The sequence below is a fragment of the Atta colombica genome, unplaced genomic scaffold, assembly GCF_001594045.1.
Source record: "Atta colombica isolate Treedump-2 unplaced genomic scaffold, Acol1.0 scaffold204, whole genome shotgun sequence".
Taxonomy (NCBI): Eukaryota; Metazoa; Arthropoda; class Insecta; order Hymenoptera; family Formicidae; genus Atta; species Atta colombica.
Genome location: NW_017259299.1, coordinates 380,034 through 391,832, shown reverse-complemented (window position 1 = coordinate 391,832; position 11,799 = coordinate 380,034). Strand labels below are relative to the sequence as shown.

The window sequence follows — 11,799 nt, the reverse complement described above, 5'->3', positions numbered from 1 at the left end:
ATATATATATATAAATAAAACATAATATGAAAGAATATGATGAAAGAAAGTTTGTTATTATCCTATATTTAATTATATCATTATACTTCGCCGTTACAAAGATCTTGTGTCCCACGTATATAATCATTCGTCGCAAAGTTTCTCCGTGACGTAAATCTCCAACAACCTCCTTGTCGGTATTGTACGCAGTAGTTTGAGCGATGTTCAACCTCGCGGCTCGCGACCCTTGGGCTCAACCCTTTCGACCGCAGTTCCGTTTGTCTTATTCTTTGCTACACCATTGTTACTCCAGAAAGTGTGCAGAGTTACGTAATCAACATAGTTCGATTGAACATTAGAATTTCAAAATTTGCTAAATTTTCTTAACTATATTAATGTATGTCAATAATTGTGTTGTGAATAATGTCTCACAGATATTCAGAAATGTTAATAATACAACGCAAAAAATTTCTTTATCAAAGATGAGAAAATGATTGTTTTAAAATTTGCAATTATATTTCAGTTTTTAATTCTATTTTTAAATAGAATTTAATATAGAATACATCAGATGATATAATAAGAAATAACGACTATTATAAAATAAACAATATTGTTAAAAGAAGTATTGTAAAATTAAAAAGAAAAAACATTTGAGTATTGTAAGCGATTTCAAAACATAAGCTAATTAGGACTTTATCGGATAATGTCAGAGAAGTTTGATCACAACTATAGGCCTTGCGGAAGAGAATTCATTGCTGGTCGAGAACAAGTTACACAATAGCTGGCCCGGCGATAGGTGATGGCGGAGGAGAATAGCCGAGGTAGAGTTTCTCTCGCATGGAGCCGCCACAGGGCCACCTCGTGTTCTTCGATTAGCAAGAGACCGACCCGACCATGACCTCTCCCTTTCTCTGTTGCTTTCCGTCTCTCTCTTTTTTCATCGTCCATCGCGTACCGTGCCATAGGTGGAGAAGATTTTCTTCTGGTCTCGCCTCCTCGCTCGCTCCGTTTCTCTCGTGCTTCATCTCGCGGCACTGATTGGACGATCCATCACTGTTGCTTCTCTCTTCTTCTCTCATTCGACTTTTTCATCTTTCTCTGTTTCTCCTTCTTATTCTCTCCAATCTCTATTGCCAAGGAGGATAGGCATACATATGTATACGTATATTCACACATACATACATATATACTTACACATATGCACACATACACACACACGCGCGCGCGTATGCACACATTTTCTATACAAACATTTTACATGCGTAGATTATATACAATGTGTGTGTGTGTGTGTGTGTGTGTGTGGGGTGTTGTGTGTGTGTGTGTGTGTGTGTATATGTGTGTGTGTGTGTGTGTGTGTGTGTGTGTGTGCGCGCTATGTTGTCACGCGTGTACTCGATTTAAACATACAGCGACTCTCGAACATATGGACACGCGCGTACTGGACTTTCGTGTACCGACGACCATCGCCCAGAGAGTCGGCCATTCTCGTAAGAGGGTGGAAGGGTAATTGGTTCCCATGGAGGCAGAAAACGTGTCGTTCGGAAATGTCTCGCTAAAACTGCACGATGCAGCTGGAACACACCAACGAAGATAGTTGATAAAAATAAAAGATAAAACATTTTCGGAGAGATATAAAATGTAATCATAGCTGATGATCGCGAATTTGGAAATAATTAATATATAGCGATATAGCGTTTTTTTATGATAGACTTCATTAACTTCTTATTATGACTTCTTATTTTGAAAATCGAATTTTTATTTTGTCATCACTGTTTCTCGATATGATTGTTGCAACTATATATTCACAGCACAGAAAAAGAAATTAAGTAGTCTGAATGTGAAAGAAACGTACGCATATAATAAACGTGATACACATTACACACACACACACACACACACACACACACACACACACACACACACACACCCACACACACACACACACACACACACAAAAGCTATATATATATAAGCTATAAAGGGAATATATAAGCTTACCACCATCCACAGTTCGTATTCATTAGTTCCTTATTCAAAGCCACGGAAATAGTTCCAGAGTTGCGAGAGAGGCACAAAGCACAAAGCTCTGTCGCGGAACAATGAGAGGCGAAGGGAACGCGGAATAGGAGATAGTGAAAGAGCGAAAGCGAGAGAACTGCAGATTTCATGAAGCCCAAGATAGGCACAATGGTTTAGCTGGCGAGTACATCATCTCTACCTGCCTCCCTCACCGTCCCTCCCTCCCCCCCCTCTCTCTCTCTCTCTCTCTCTCTCTCTCTCTCTCTCTCTCTCTGCCTCTATCCCGTTTTTCTTTCTCTATCTCACTTCCTATGTGTCTCTCGGTCTCTCTGCAATATTCATATGTGTTGAATATATTAATGCGCCGAGAGATATGTAAAGCGTGTGCGCTGGGAAGCGCGCCGTCTCCGTTAGCTGCCGTTTGCTAGCTGCTGTCTGCCTGCCTGCCTGCCTGCCTGCCTGCCTGCCTGCCTGGCTGGCTGGCTGGTTGGCTGGCTGGCTGGCTGGTTGGTTGGCTGGCTGCAATATTAGTGAAATGTGTCTCGGAGTGCGCCCATGTGCGGCACCGATATTAAACAGCAGCCGTCATTGCCCTCCCGTAACCCGTCTGCCCCATGCGTGTTTCCCGTTTCTATCGGGAATCTCATCGGTTTTCCGATTCCGCATCCCCTCCACTTTCTTCTGGAATTCTTTTTTTTTTTCTCTCTTGGTCTCTACTTCTGTTTTTCTGACTTCCCTCGTATCCTCTTAATACATCATCTTTGTAATTCATCGAATAATTCATTGAAGATGCAGAGCTACTGTTATATTTTTTATAATGTACAAATTTAATAGACGATAATTGATTTTATTTAAAAGACTCGCCAAAGTAGATACATGTAGTTTAAAATAGTTAAAAAAAAATATATATACATACAGAAATAATACTCTTTAGAGTATTATTATAATAATACGTAAAGTATCAGACGAAAAAGAGAAAAAGTCTATTATAGTACAATTAATTATTATTTACAGATGTTACAGAAAGCCCTTTTAGATTTTCTTTTAAAATAATATATTTTTTAATTTTTCCGAATCAAGTCGTGGCAAATTCGCATTACACATCAATAAGCGAATCTTTGTTTTTAATCTTCATGTATGCAGATATACCGAGATTACTGTGCAAAGTAATTACGACTTCACGGTTTCTTGTGCAACAGTGAGTATTTCGTTTGCTTGAGGATTCAATTTCAGTTTCGGCGGAATTTATTTTTTACGCGATCACATTTGTTTTTTGTGACATCACATTTTTTTTCTTCAAGAATTTATCATAGCAATGAATGGAATAAAAGTGAACGGATCTAGCAGCTGAGTAATTAAAACGAGAAGTTTAGATTATGTTTCATTTTTTGCGAAAGAAAGAAAGAGGTACAAGATTTTCGCTGATATTTCCAAAGGAAGGAGACACGTTATTGTAGCTCTATTTCAACCATGCGTCAGTCCGCTTTTACAATTTTTTTACTAGAGAGATGAATACAACTGGAAGAGAATGCTAGCGAGTTGAAGCCGTGCAAGAGAAAAGAGGATAGTAGAAGGGGTGGTTTCGCGATGTAGCAATACGATGCAGTACGGTATAATCGGTAGTATCAGCACATGAGCACACGCCAACTTTCTCTCTCTCTCTCTCTCTCTCTCTCTCTCTCTCTCTCTCTCTCGTCCCTTCGCACCATTCCTCTCGACTATGTACCCTCCACCTCTAGCATGCCCCTGTACGATTCTCCCAACCTACGGCCCAGCCCTGGCAGCAGCGGCAACAGCAGCAGTAGCAGCAGCAGCGACGGCGGCGGCGGCAGCAGCAACAGCAGCAGCAGCACCCAACCCAGACCCTGGGGCTGTCAAACACAGGCCGAATCTTCTTCTGCTCGTGACAGCCTGGAAATGAAGAGAGTGCCCCGCGTGGCGTATCCTACCCGCTTTCGTACGTTAACGCACGTTCTAGGTACGTACGTACGTACGTACGTACGATTCGTGCACACACGTGCGAGCGAGCGGGCGCGCGCTTACATTATCCCTTTAATATGTGGTTGAGCACTGACGCGAATGCCGTTCGTGGAATGAAGCGAGAAAATGGATCTGTGGCCCTTTTTCTCTAGACCCCTCTTTCGTCCTCGGTTCGAACTCGACGATCGCTTTCGGGCATATTTGTTTCTTTGTACATCGACCACGTCGGTCTCCACTTAGTCAGTTATGTAAATTGTGCGTTTGATTATGTTCATCTAATTTTTTTTATGACATATTTAGCAACTTAATTTATACGTATTTAGGTAAAATATAATTGATTATACATTTAAAAATACTATTTGCTTTTAGAAATCGTCCTGATCATCCGTAGATCGTTTACTGTATGTGAATTTTGACTTGTAACTCTTGCATTACTTCTTTTTTTCTTTTTTTTTTTTATCGAGCGAGGTTTTATCGCGTTGGTAGTTACTTTAAGAAACGGGCTAAAGAGTCTGAAAAGGTCTCTACCCCGCCGATTACGAAGCACTTTTCGAGCGCGATCATTAGCGCAATTATTATTGTGTCGGAGCACAATGAGCGCACCGCCATCGCCGACAACAATGGACGCTAAAGGTGAAGAGGCGAAGGGATGAAGCGCGCACCGGCGATGAAGCGAAGTGGCTGGCCGTAGAAAAGAAGAGAGCTGGTAGATCGTTGTGATGGAACGAAATGAAAATAGAACAAAGGCCGTGAGCGAGCACGTAAAAAAATGCTAATGAACAGACGCGGCTATTGTCGTTAATTGCATTTTGTTTTCTGCCGCGTAACTCGCGCCGACGTCATTTGATGCAGTTCTTTGACGGCAACATAGAGCATTTAAAAAAAATTAATCATTGAATAATAGTAATCTTGAGTTCTCGAGACAACGTGTTATTATTTTTATCATAAGTTATCATAAGTTTTATTGAAAAATATTGACCTCAGACATTACGATCTTTCATATATATCGATGTTTCGACATTATACAATTCTTGCAGTAGGGTCAGGTTATCGAATAGAGTAGTATAGAATACCATGAGTCAGTCGAGTTTGAATCGGTCGAGTAATAAAATATGATTCGTTGTTAAAGAATATGGCAAGGAAGGTACATCTGTTAAAACATTCGTCAAAATTGATCGGTGTCTCGCATTTATACTTGAAACAATATTTCTGCTACGGTATGTCATTGCAGTATTACATTCTCTTATACATACATGGGGATCCATCACGAATATATAATCTACAAGTACAAGAGAGCTTATTTTTCTCTGTACACTTCTTTTCTTATGTATGATGAATCTTCTTATTCTAATGCTTCTTATTCTAATCTTGAGTGTCACTTAATAAAGTAAGTTAAAATAATAATTAGATATTTTTTCATGTTTGAATAATTTACACACGATGTATCATGATAAATAATTAATGTCATGTATCATAGTATCATAAACATGTGATATGATACAATTAATTAATATTGAAAAAAATAATAAAGAAATTGATGATACGATAATGTTGTAATAAATTTTAAAAGCGTTGAAATATAAATAGTGTTCAATATTTAATTATTTTACATTAAAAGATAATAAAATATATGTAGAAATTTTCAAAAATTCTTACATAAATATTTTTCTTGGTGATTCACTACTTCTAATCACATGTTTTTTTTCTTTCTATCGGAGTTTCTTCTTAATTGAAATGTCAAGCTTTCAGTCTTCGTTCATCTCTTCTCACCGTCTCCTCTACTGAGGAGACTACCGAGAATGAAGCACGCACAAATTATTATGCCGGACCTCTCGCCGTTATCTCTTCGACTGCTTGTTTCTCACTCCGCTCTATTAGTTGCCTGTATTCGAAGAATCTGTGCGAGTGTCTCCACGTTTTTCCTCGCCGCGCCGCGCCGTTCCCTCCTTTGATATTGGCGCGAACGATTCAGCGAGATCTAACGGAGTCCGGTGAAATACTACGACTTGATTTCGATACCTCGGTATCATTAATTAGTAGTGCTGCACGACTTTTATTCGAACTCCTTGGTGTTTAATTAACAACGGTGCGAGAGAACAGAGGAGACGCGCAGAGATCCTATGTGTTACTCACTCCCTGGCCGGACTACCTGCCGGACGTGACACACCGGCTCTCACAAACCAACACGTGCCCTCGACTGGTATCGCCTGGTATCGGCGGTGTCAAACACATACGACCATGCATACGGACCAGCAACTGATGTCGTAAACGCCGATCGTGTGTACGATTCAATAATGAGGTCGTAGCTCCTTTGAGATTGTGAGGGCTTAACGCGCGAGTGTTTGTCAAGCCATTACATTTTTTTACCATTCTTCATTCTTCATTAAAATTGGATATGCCGTTCAAATTGAATGTATTCTGTTAAAACATATCGAAGCATTCAATAAAATTTCATAAAAATTTGAGTTTAATTTTAAATCAAATGTGTATTCAATCAGTGTATGTGATAACGGATAACAATAGAAGTTGATTTACCATAAATACAGCGGTACTCTTGAATTAAGCGGCCCTTTGTTTGTTTGTTGTTCCGGTTTAATTCTTTTGCGAGGTGTACTATCGAGGGTCCGCGGTATAGGTCAATGGGAAACTAATTGTCGGCGCTTGAAGGGTACAGTCAGAAGCAGAGGGGAGTGGGGATGTTCGCTGTTGCTCGAGGGGTTGATTCGAGGGTGGCCGAAAAGTCTAAGCACTCGATAAAAGTAGCGGGCGGGTGGTGCGATGGACGATGAGACTAGACGGTTGCAGTAGTGGTGATGGTACCGTGACGATAGTATAGTGGTGTAGTGATAGTGAAGGGAGAATGAGGACACTTGAGTGAAGAGGGCTGACAACAGATTGCCACGGCGAGAGAAACAATGCAATTCCGTCCCTCCCCTTGCTGCCCCTAATCTTCCCTCTTCCCTTCTCGGATGCAATCCGCACGCAACGCGTGCTTCTACGAGGTACTCGATGACTCGGCATCGAGTGTTTCAATGGCGTATTGACTCGGTTACCAAAATGACACGATCACATGTCCGCGTGCGCTTTGATCTGTCTTGTATCTTCTCACTTAAATCAATAATAACGATGCAATATATAATTAAAAGGTAAATGTAAAATAATTCTTGCATAGAATATATAAATATATATATGTATATAGATAAATTTACGTTTTAGATTGAAAGATGAAATTCAAGCAATTTTTTTTCAAATTTCATATAAATAAAAAAATTTGAATTATATAATTTATATTTTTCTTGTGAAAAATAAATTTATGTAAATAATCAAAAATTTATTTAATACTTTATGTTCATTAATATTTTATTATTTGATTCCATTCTATTTAAGCTTGAAATAAAAATTAGATCATTTTCCGTAATATCGTAATAGGTAACAGTTAACTTGCTTTCTTCTCCGTATTTCTTGGCCACTTAAGAAATTTGCGAAATTGCAGGCTCAGTGCCCGAGGGTGCCATTTACGGTATTCTTTAAATTCTGTCTGCGTAAAATATAAAGTATCGACATTATGTATTTATTATAATGCGACCTAGAGGCAGGCCGATCGAGCAGTCACGTTGCTCGAGAGGCCTCGAGAGAACCGCCGGTAGGAAAAGGAAGAGACTCGAGAGGGAGGGTTGGGAATAATCAATTTATCACTGCAGGTGCCTCTGCGCATTTACATACGCGACGACGTTGCAGTCGTGCTTCTGTGTTGTAGTAGTTGTTTTCGCGTTCATGAGCGGTTATGCACATGTGTGCGATGCAAGTTGATGGTAGATGAGTTTATGGTGCTTCTTACTTGATATCAAAATTGATAAGAATACCAGAGAATAAAATATTATTAAAATAATCCTTTATTATCATTCCAGTGTTAAATATATATTTTAAGTATTACAAAAAAACTTAAGTATCATACACGGCGTTAAAGATATGCAGTAATAGAGAGTGAAGATACTCTTAAGTATTATGCATGAATGATATACTCGATGCGATGTTAAAACACCATCCGTGGTGACCTTGATGTCGCTAGCGGTACCTCTATAAATTCGTCTTCTTCATTAATCATGAGGAGAAAGACAGGGGTCGTGGGCCTTAAAATATCTTTTACATAATCTCCAAGCAGTACAGCAGCTCCGGCACGTGATGTTGACACGCGAAGGATCAACGTCCTGAATCGACGATTGGTTGATCGTAGCGAGTCACGCTTTAAATATCTCATTCTAATTTTAATGGGGCAGGAACATTAATCGTTAACCGCAACCATCGCCAATCTGGTTCCATTGATTGGTGCTAAGGTCGCGCACTTAATTTATCTTTCTAAGTGCGCCATAAAACCGACACTAATACGAGCGCAATCTGAGCACGCATTGATTTACGAGATCATACGACCGTCTGTCCACGCGCCGCGGTTTCTATCTCGACTCACCTTAATCCTCATAATCGATATTACGTTTGCTACTCTAATAACACATATATGTTGCCTTTTTGTTTTATTATTTTTGTTTCATATCTTTTAATTACTTACAGTACCAAACATCTTAACACTAGCTTTTTATATTACTTCGAGATGAATGTGATATAATGAATTTTTTGATAAAGAAGTATATATTGTTTTCATGCATTTTTTAAATATATCCTATTTGTTGCTCATATTACTGTATAATTTATAAGATTTGGTTAAGTGGAGGAGGAGGGGCGGTATCAGCTAGGCAGATATTTAAATTTGACATATTAGTGTTTATTATTAACATGTAGATCGTACGCGCTATTTCGTGTCATATAACTAATAATTTTTCGTATTTTTTGCAAACTCTTGCTTCATCAATGTGCTTTCGAGCGATGTCACGTATCGCAGTACTGAAAACTACACGATCTTATCCCTTTTATTTTAATCGTTTCTATCTTTTTTTCTCGATGACTTCGCAGCGACAGTAACGATGGTTGGTGATAAAATAATCGTAAAGTAACGGGATGTTTCGCCCACGCGACGAATCTTTCGTGCGACGTTACATACTCAAACACCTACTTCTTCTATCTGCATATCGGGCAACGCAACTTTTCTCTCTTCTGTTCGCCGGCTCACTCTCGTTTTGGCCTCTCGTGAGATAGCGATGTGTTATGCGAGGCGTACTGCACACCGCCATAAGAAGTTAGCTTTACGACTTCGGCCGACTGTCGATATCGCCATCGTTATGTCGCTCCACGTACGGGCTGACCTCGGAACTTCTAACTCTGTAAATATATTTCCTCGACTCTATATAGACCAGTTTATATTTATTTGCTTTACTACTGCATTACGTTATAAAAGGCTCAAGAGTGCTATATATCATGACATTTTTTTATCGGAAATAACTAAGCAATTAATTATTACTAAAGACGCCTCCAGATGACATGGTCAATATATATGCCAACTTTGTACACATTCGCTAAATATTGGCCTACATTCAATATGAATAATTATGTACAGTATGTGTATATATTGTATGATATATATTATCGCTAATGTTGGCGAACGTTTGCCATATCGTCTGGAGGCGCCTTAATATAATTTTTTTTAATAATATTGAATTTTTTGTATAATATCAAATATAATATTAGAGACTTTTTATAAATTTTTCGAATGAAATGTTGAGAAAACAACGGAATAAAACTTGAAAATGAAATTATAGTCATCATCATTGTTGTTGCAGTTGACGCTTTTGTCTGATTTCTCGCTCTCTCTCTCTCTTTCTCTCTCTCTCTCTCTCTGTCCTCCTTTTTCTTCTCTCTTTCTTTTTAGTTTTTCTTTGCCATTTTTCTCTTTAGATCTCTTTATCTCGTTTCACTTCGTTGTTTTTAAAAGCTCTTTCAAAGTTGTAATTCTGCTATTATTTTGGTTACGTTAAAAATGCATTGAGTCACGTCAACGCACTCATTTGCCCTTTGCTTTTTTCGTCGCCCTTTCTTATAGTTGGAGGATAACACTTTCACGTTGATCTCCGATCTTTCAGAGATCACGAAGAGTACAAGTAAGGCATTAAACGATTGCTTGCACCTTTTTTCGAGGATGTTTTTACAATGGCTTACTAATTGACGCCATTGTAAACAAAATTTTTCGTTTCTCTTTATTTTATATACAATGTTATTTTATATACAATGAGTAAATCATCGCATTATGGCTACTTTAAACGAGAAATATTTCGCGCAATACTTTGTGATCTTTATGAGAAATATGAACATTTTATTGAAAACGAACTGTATAGAAAAATTTGACTGATTATGCGAGGGCAAACACTGCTTTCAATATATCCGATTTGATTTTTTTAATATATCCTTCACTAGTTTAGAGATATCAGCTTACAAATATGTATTGGGTTGTCCGGAAAGTTCGTGCCAATTTTGAAGGAAAATTGAAACGCAGAAGATTTAAATTTTAGTATACATTTATTAAATTATATAGGTTAGTCGGCACGAACTTTCCGGACAACTCAATATATCATTTCTTTAAATAGCTTCGCGTTGTATACGTTTTCAGTTGTTATGAAGAAATGTACTAATCAAATGCAGAGAATAAGAAAAAGAAAGGAAAGAAGTTAATCGTAGCAAAGATATACATGAGATGAAATTTGGCTTGATAAAGATAGAATGTTATTTCTATTCAAACTGTGGATTTTTCTTGTCTTTCTCGATGTTTACTTTATGCAATCTTTCTCTCATATAATGATATACGTCTTTACATCTTTTTGATTAATAAAGTAAATTGCTCTTCCTATTGACAGAATAAATGACATGCAATTATTTGTTTTTTGTTTGCATACATAAGTATATACGTATAATTTAGTTTAATTTTTCTGCTTTTTACATATATAACATTTTATAATATAATTATTTTATACAGTAGTATTATATTAGATAAAATATTTATCATTTATAAATATGACTAGTTGCATCTAACATATTCAATCGCTTCGCTACGCTCTCAACGATATTCCATCACGCTTCTTGAAGGAAAAACATTTCTCTCCTTTAGTTCAGTTTGGTATGAAGGGATGTAAGTCAACGGAGCACTTAAGCATGGTGCTGCGATACTCGGCACTAAATAATGCGGCGCGTCCAAAGAGAAGAGGCAAGGTACGGCCGCCGGCCTCGTTCTCGCCCTTTTGCCTGCTTTGCGCCGCCGCCGTTTCTCCATTCCATAGATGCGTGTCATGGATAAAAAGCTCCTTCCAACTTGTGGCCAACCGTTCGCGCGGCCTTATCGGCAATCGGGTTACGTCGACGCGGTCGATAGCCGACATGCTCGTATAAAATATCGCGGCCGACTTTTATATCTGCGCCCAAGTTTGACATACCGGGGAGAAGAGGTACCTCATATCTGATTTTTCTTCGTGGACGCTCGCGGAAAATTGAATCTCTGTTTGCCACGATTCATCGTTCGTATCGGGAGCCTGGAATCTTTCGCTCCTTCTAACTGCGAATGATGAATCTTAAAGTTCGCGTCATCGCTCGTCGACATACAGAATGAACGAAGGGTTGCTCTGGTCTGATCTCGGTTCAGTAGTAGATCATTGTAGAGTGCCGAATCTGTCGCCACGTGTTTTATAGTATGACCAAATTGACGAGAGAGAGCCACAGCCGAAAGGGGAAGTTGTAATAAAACGGATGTGCTAAACGTGTCACTCAATGTCACTGATAGATGCTGGTGCTGGGTATATTCGGGGACGGTGAGGGAGAGTATAGGCAATTCGAATCTAGTAATATTGAACATCGTGAAGGCTGGGAGGAAAGGGCGGCGTTGTG

The 11,799-nt window shown here is 38.7% G+C and overlaps 1 protein-coding gene across 1 annotated transcript in view; it reads left to right on the top strand.

Moving 5' to 3' along the window:
• Positions 1 to 11,799, top strand: part of LOC108687289 (homeobox protein homothorax) — a 382,549-nt gene that overhangs the window by 207,793 nt on the left and 162,957 nt on the right. The window lies entirely within an intron of this gene.